General features: G+C 34.3%; 1 long non-coding RNA gene and 1 pseudogene across 2 annotated transcripts; both read right to left on the reverse strand.

Moving 5' to 3' along the window:
- Positions 1–447: 447 nt before the first annotated feature.
- Positions 448–1,890, reverse strand: LOC111411770. 2 transcript variants are annotated; one of them, XR_002705893.1, is made up of 3 exons: positions 1,583–1,890; positions 839–1,429; positions 448–754 (listed from the first exon to the last, which is right to left on the reverse strand). It is a non-coding gene; the product is annotated as an uncharacterized LOC111411770 (long non-coding RNA). The 2 variants fall into 2 exon arrangements; XR_002705892.1 differs by having other exon boundaries at positions 1,567–1,890.
- A 360-nt stretch (positions 1,891–2,250) lies between these two features.
- LOC111411769 lies at positions 2,251–7,145 on the reverse strand (annotated as a pseudogene).
- Positions 7,146–8,079: the final 934 nt, after the last annotated feature.

Genomic DNA, 8,079 nt, shown 5'->3' on the forward strand with positions numbered 1-8,079 from the left:
TTGGGTGCATTGATTGTTAATTTTCATCATTTTAAGTTGGTCACTCATTGAGTTTATGTTACATGTACACTCACTTTACAATTTCAAGACAGACTATTGTAAACGCTTACGTGAAATCTGACTTATCAAATTCCATTGTGAAAGAAACAATTTTTTCTGGAGAATTCACCATGATATACCTAATTCATGTATAATATCATGAAAAATAGATACAAAACTTTGACTTCTACTTTGCACCAATAATAGGTCTGAAAATGTATCTAAAAATATCAAATATTGTACCGTCGAAGTAAGAAACATTTGGGGATGCAACCATAAAACAGAAAACGGACGTGAATCCGTTCAAGACAAAAACTTGAAAGGCGACCATCAACTAGTTGATCACATATTGTCAAAATCTGCAGGTGAGAGAGAAACAGGGTAGACATGATAACGCTGAAACTTGAAACTCGAACATCAAATAGTTAATCAGATAGAGATTCATTCTTTATCCACATATTAGCAAAAGCTGTAGTTGATTAGATACAGGGTAAACAAAATACCTGTCAAGGTTACCTAATCTTTTGAAAAAAAAAAAAAAGGGAGATACAAACGAACTACACAATGTGAACCTGAGAACAGGCGGCGCGCATAAAAAAATAACTTGATGTTTTGTTCCATATTTTGAGAGATTATAACCCAAGGAAGGGGCATTGCTTTCTGGCATGCTCAGGAATTAACTTCAGCAGGGTCTCAACTGGCACGCCCTTCAACCCTAAAAAAAAAGATTACAGGAACTTGAACAAAAATAAAACAATATTCTGGGAATGTGAGGTAATTTCATCCAAAAACTTCATACCATGATGTTTAAAATTGAACAATGGAGGAAGGAAACGTCCATTTGGGAGGCGCATGTTTGGATCACATAGCTCATTGAAAAAGGGATGAGTCAAGCCAAGGCATCGAAAGGAATCCAATTTGCAAGTTAGAGTGCAAATGATGAGAAGAAAGAGACACCAACAATTTGAGAACGTAAACGTGAAAAAGTTGAACTCATGGTTCCACTCAGCTTCAAATATGGGATACTTTTTCTACCATCCCTACAATAGTGGCTACACACAGAAGAATCAAGTACAGATTAGTCAATTAGTTCCAAAATTATTGGGCCTTTTAGACAGTCTATTTCAACCATCACATGCATTCTTTTATTCCTGTTCCAACCAGATGTTGGAAACTATGAAAATATCAGTACTCTAGAAACAAATACTTAAAGGTGATTGCAGCGTGGGAGGAATGTTCCTACTAAATGAGGCATAGAGAGAATTTTGTTGAAAGGAAAAAAAATGAATTTCATATACTCACTCACAGCTGTGCAACGTAAATAAGGAGAGTACTGCAGCAGTCTAGAAACAAGATCAACAGCTTCAGGAGGAATGCGTTTATGGAATATCTGATGCAAAGCAAAGCAAAGAATAAGAAGGTGACTGAAGGCAATTACAGGAGTCCTTTTCTCCACTCTACCGAAAATGGTGAACAAAGAAAAAGGAATCAATAGAAGATACATTAAGCATGAAATCCTAACATTACCTAATATTACAAGTACCTTGTGCCACGGATGAGCTTTGATTTGTGGGAATTTGAACTCAGTATAGTTAGGATTCATGCATTTTATTTATTCCCTTGTTGGTGTACCCAAAACCTGAAAGATATAGTTTGTTTATAAGGGAAGAACTTACAAACTAGTAACAAACCATTGGTAAATCCGTGTTAACCATAGTTTACAAGTCATATAAAAAACTTAAGCTATTAAAAAAGAGACGTGTATCATTTAAATGCTGTCTTCAACATCTGTCAGAATAAACCATCTTTTTTAATACAACTACAAAAACAAGTTTGAACTTTTTCACAGAATGATATATACAGATGATCATTTGAACAAACCTTGGAGTCCCGTCCAAATTAATGTTCACAGGGAAACATTAAATGATATTTAATTCGAAATATGCCACAACTTTAATTGTAACACACCATCAATCACTCATCAACCAATAAGTCATCTTTCTGATTGCAACTACCAAAAACATGCTGAATTTTTTCACAGAACTATATGCATATACACAAAGCACTTCTCTCCTTCGGTTAAACAGGCCAACAGATGAACTATAAAGGGCCGTCCGGCAAAAAAAATTATTATTATTTATTATAAATAATAATAATAATAATAATAATAATAATAATAATAAATACAGAGGAACTGCAGTGGACAAGTAGCTCTTCGTTACGTGTAGATTAATCTTATCTTGCACCAACTTATAAACTTTATGTAATCTCTCTGACCATTAGTGAATGGTTCTTTTTCCCTTTCAGGACATCCAGCTGAAATAATTATTCCCTTACAACAAAATTTTCTTATTTGTTGCGATGTACATGACTGACCAACAAAAATTATTGGGTATCAGTTAGTAAGGAAAAAATGAAAAGTTACATCAAATGCCCATTTTCCTATTTGAATAGTGAGCAGTGGGATTAATAAGAAATAGAATAGCATACATGTACATATCATTGTTTTGAACCCCATTAGCATAAAGCATATTAAAGATATCTAACAATACAAGCGTTTTTAGGCAAGTTCTACCTATGTAGAATGTAGAAATAAAAAATGCAAAACAGAAAAAATATAGAACCATGCAAACTAATATAAATTGTACCAACAAATTTTGAGGCTTGATGTCCCTGTGGCACTCTCCAATACCACGATATATGATAAAGCTCTGAAAATCTGCCAAATAGAAATATTTATGTTCTCTAAAACTATTAACCTTAGAAAAGAGCTCAAATATATACAACTACTCAGGCAGAAAAGTATGACAAATGCCCTCAAACTTCTCATTCAAAGAACAAACTATGAAAGTTGATCCACCTACAAGTTGATTTTGTCAAGGACATTTACAATTTTGAAGTTTACTAACCAATTATCATGAAGAACATAAACATAAGATTCTACTTAATAAAAAACTTGAATAAGATTTAGGACAAGGAAGTTTCATCACAATTGACAGTGAATTAAAATGTGAATATAAAAGCTGTTTGTAAGAGAAGACAGAAAATTATTTGGCATCCAAATTTTGTTTTCAAGACTACGAACATGGGACAAGCAGCAGGCACAGCTAGGATCAACAAATTACCTGGTAAGTGTACAGCTTTACATATATCAGTAGCATCCTTTGGTTCAGCATATTATAGTGTTTGATTACACGATGAAGAGTTTCAGGGACATATTCGAGTACAAGGTTAAGATATAGTTCATCCTTTTCAGTAGTAGAGAAGAAGCAATGCTTCAAGGACACAACATTTGGGTGGTCAAGAAGACGCATGGTTTGTAATTCTCGGTTCTTATACCTCTTATCTTGAAGAACTTTCTTTATTGCAACTGTTTATCCCGTCTCTAAGCATTTTGCCTGGATAATGAAGATCAAACAATGATATTTGTGATTGTCCTTTGAGTAAGTATAATAAATGCATACGCCAATACTATCAAAAAATCCAAGTTAAAGCAACAGAAGAACTTACCTCTCTTTTGAATTCTGAAGTTGCATCCTCTAAGCAATCCCAAGGCTCTAAATAGGAGTGTGCTCATAGAAACCAAGAGTAGCATTTGGTAAATGGACACGGTTGTTAAGAATTTGTCATCCCAGTGTGTAATGAACTGAAATTTCAATGAAGTTTCATATTCTTTATATGCATTCTATGCATGTATTTTGTTATGCTGTTGATATGAGAATTCGCCCAACAAGTTCCCATTATAGATAATAAGTGCATGAAGAATTGGCTCATAACACAAGATGTAAAACATCTTAGACTTGAGAGTATTTTTTCAAAGTTGGTGGTGAGCTAGGGCAACTCGCTCGACCTCCATAGGACGGGGTGACTTGTCCTGGCAACTAAAATGGGAATTTAGGTTTGACATACTAGTGTGTTCCATCACACGGGTTACGTTGAATGGAACCCAATGAGATAATATTTCTATAAAATACTTCCTAGGATGGGTTTCATTCGAGTTACCATATTGTGAACAAACTTAATCTTGAGAGAATAATAGACTCAAATCATTGGAGTGATTGACAAGACCACACTACTCTGAAGGAGCAACTTTCGTGTAATTCATACTATGTTAAATCAACATTTGGCAACAACCGATGCCAGATTAAGATGAGGAATCATCACAAGCATGGTAAAGAGGAAGAAGTCTAAAAGAATGGGTTATAGTCGGGTTAGCAATGACCGAGTGGAACAATCCGCCAAAGATTTTATACAGAAGTTGCCCGTCAAAAGACAGGGTCTCTCATGATCTTGTAGTTGAAGAGAGGTCAACGACGATCTCTTTAGATTCCATTCCAACTCTTTTTAATCTTTTCTCATTCAACGGTTCCTCGCAAGAGCACCTGAAACGGCAGGCATTATGTCAAAGTATTCTGTTGGTCACCCTATGCAAGGATATTGCCAAACTTTCTATGAAATAAATGATTCTCATTGAATGAATCTTAACTTATAGGGGTCCAAATATTCAACAAGATTATTGTCAATGAAATATAATAAGATTATTGTGTTAAATTATCGATGAAAGATAATTTCTGGACTCGTCCGCACTCTATTCTAGAATTAAAAAAAAAAAAAAAAACTACAATCGAGACCTTACTAATGGGCAATACTTCGATATCTTGGACAATAAGTCTATGATATTAGGACCATATATTCTCAATATAGACACCGTGATATCTCTTGAATAGACATGATTCCTCTGAAGCGAATTTGAGAGTTGTGATCATTAAAATCCTATGCAGAGTAATTTTAATGAAAGGAGACTAGAATTTAATATTACTTTTATTGCAGTTGGATTGAATTTTAAATATAAATAGGTCTATGTGAACACACGGTTGTGATTAATAACTTGAAAAAGGCTGCAACATCAAGATGTAATCTAAATTGTTCAGCAAGACAACTCGTAATGATTTATGTCAAGTACACGATAAAGTTACACTGCTTTTATAATTTGTACACGATTGTAAAGTCATTCGTATTTCTTTAGGAGAATGAATATCTAATTAATAGGACATTCATGAATAGCAATAGAATTATTTTCGTAGGTACTGTGACATTTTCTTGGAGCTTGAATTTTCCTATGGGTTCTAGAATTCCCAATCAAACTACTACTAGTAGTCACTCAAAAATTGCAAGATGTGGATTTTATTGGGTCTCTGTTAATATTAATTTGGATGCATGAATAAAATCATCCAGACCTCAAAAGAGAACCAAGATAATCTTAATGAGAAATGAGAATATATTTATTCTAATTTAACCGGTTTTAGATATTCCTATCTGTTGAGCCATATTATTTCAAAAAAATACATTTTTAAACAGTAATTTAACATCATTTCAACCATACATTCTTCAAAAAAATAATATTACACGCAGATAAAAAACTTTTCCTTATTTTTTAACCACACACTTCTCATCAATACATTATTCAATAATGCATTATTATCAAAATAACGTGGCTCAAACACCCCCTAAATTAGGTTAGGTTGTTGGCGATAGATATTCCTATTTTGGATACAAAATAAACCATGTTTAGATGGAATTTTAGCACGTGGGAACATATCACAAGAGGAAACTAGCCAATGCTAAATTCCCAAAACACAATGGTCCCCTCATTTTCCTAAAAAAGAGAGAAACAAGAAAATCCAGCCACCTAATTGAACTTCTTTGTGAGAACAGAATGATTGAGAAGCCAAGCTATATTTTAATGAACAACTTCTTCTAAGAAGTTTTCACTTTGTTAATTGACCTATCCGCTACCCTTTTCTCATGAAGGTTGCGAAAGCACGTGGATTATTTCATACATATATACCAGCCATAAATCCTAAGATAACAACTTGCACTTGGCTAGCCTCACAAGAAATTGACTTGGAGGCTATCTTTTTATTTGAACCAGAATTTTGACAAACTAATTCAAACTTGGTGTGCAGAAATTCAGCCAGTGTTCTGGAGGAGGTTTAGGGCAGAATTTTTCTGTTAATAATCCCCATATAAACTCCACTAATTGCATAGCTTGGACCCTATAAATATTTGGAACATCGTTCCACAAAGGTGCGAACACTCCAGAGCTAGTTTTACAGAAGAATTGGCTGGAAGACTAGGTTTTTTGGAGCGCTGTAATTTTTTTCAAACAGGTACCTCTGTGATGTAGCAAAGGTTGAGAAGTTCAAAATCTGTAAAAGTTGAAGAAAGCAGCAGAAGAAGCAGAACACATGCAGTAAAGAAACAGCTAGAGAAGAAGGAGAGGAGGAGAGAAGAGAAGAGAAGAGAAGAGAAGGGGGAAAAGGGAGATTTCTGCAACACTCAATGTTCAATTCATTTCCATCAAATCTGTCTCCCTTGCATAGAAAGCTGCATACTTTTATACAATACAAAGCATAACAGGGCTTGGGCCAGCCCAATACATGATACAAGCCCAAAAGTAAAATAAAAGGCTTGGACAAGCCCAAAACATAATACAAGCCCAAATTAAATACTAACTAAATAGTCCAAACTAGATGTCCTCATCACTCCGACTTTGAGGTATATCTTTTCCCTTCTCTAAGATAATTGGAAGTTACGATCTTGTATTGAATATTGCTTTTGTTGCGACTTGCTGGTGCAATAATCATTGTTTAAGAAGAAACAGAAATGACAAATTCTCATAAGCTGACAGATTTAGGGGTAGCTAAAAACGAGAATAGAAGCTAAAGAAAATTACCTTCTTTGGCTGGCCACTTCGACCACCAATACTTGTTAATATTATGTGGCCTGGCTCAGTCCCATTGCCGTCAATAACTATTGCTTCTATCTCCTACAATATCAAACATCATGAATCAAACCAGGAATAGTCAAGCTCAAGAAAATATGAATTCTTGTAAGGAAGTGTAACCAGAAAATGCCAATTTTTACACCTCCCACGTCCATACCTTGTCATCCCCGATTTTCATATCATTCATCTCCTCAGGCAACGTATCTACCCCCACTGCATGGCTGCTGGATTCCCTTAAGCCAGAAAATAGGTGCTACGCCTACTGAAGTCATTTGCTAATCCAACAAGCAGGCTGTAATATCTCAGTAAGTCATGCACCCGCTGAAACAAAAACACGATGTCAAGTGTCAACTGCTCAGAAACTGGATTTACATATTATTATTATTATTATTATTATTATTATTATATAATGAAAGTGAGTCTCTGTTTCTATTAAATCATCAAAAAGTCGTTAGTCATATAAAGTGAAGAATAGCATGAATAATTGGAGTTCTCGATTTTAAAAATCTATAACATAAAATGAAAATCTTACATGAAAGCCGGCAAGGCCTATACATACATAACTAAAACTTCATCTAAATAAGATTGTCAATATCCCACACCACGTACTCTGCCTAAGAAATGGAATAGTAGATAGGAAGCCATACAATTATCTTATGCTATTTTTCTTTAAACCAATAAAAAAAAAAGTAAGCTTTGCCTTTCCCCCTCCTGAAAGTCATATGAAGTAAATGTTTTAAAGCAAGAGGCCGAATGAAACAACAGCACAAATGGAATTCAAGATTATAGAATCTAAAAGTTGAAATATAAAAAAGAAAAGGACATGAAAAGATAGCCTCTTTAGTGACACTGCTAAATTTATAAAAAGCTCATGAACATAACATTTACTCTGCCTAGGAAATACAACACAAAACATAGAAAGGCACACTTCAATTTCTCGTTATCCTGTCCAACAAAAAAGTACAAATTTGACTGTTTTGGGGAATATAACATAAAGATGAAGCATAAATCACCAGTCAATGCCAAACAAAAGAAGCTAAAGGTTAGAGAATCAAAAAAAGAAACTCAAACTGAGAGAAGGGGGAAAAAATTCAAAACAAGGACTTCTGGTTGAACTGAAGTTGATCAAAATAATAATTCAAATAGCATCCAACAAAAACAAATTTCAGATCACAACAATCCTAAGAAGCACAGATACAAACACGTGACAATGACAAGACAGGACAATACATATTTTTCAACGTAGGACACAA

This window comes from Olea europaea, chromosome 16 (assembly GCF_002742605.1).
Source record: "Olea europaea var. sylvestris chromosome 16, O_europaea_v1, whole genome shotgun sequence".
Classification (NCBI taxonomy): Eukaryota; Viridiplantae; Streptophyta; class Magnoliopsida; order Lamiales; family Oleaceae; genus Olea; species Olea europaea.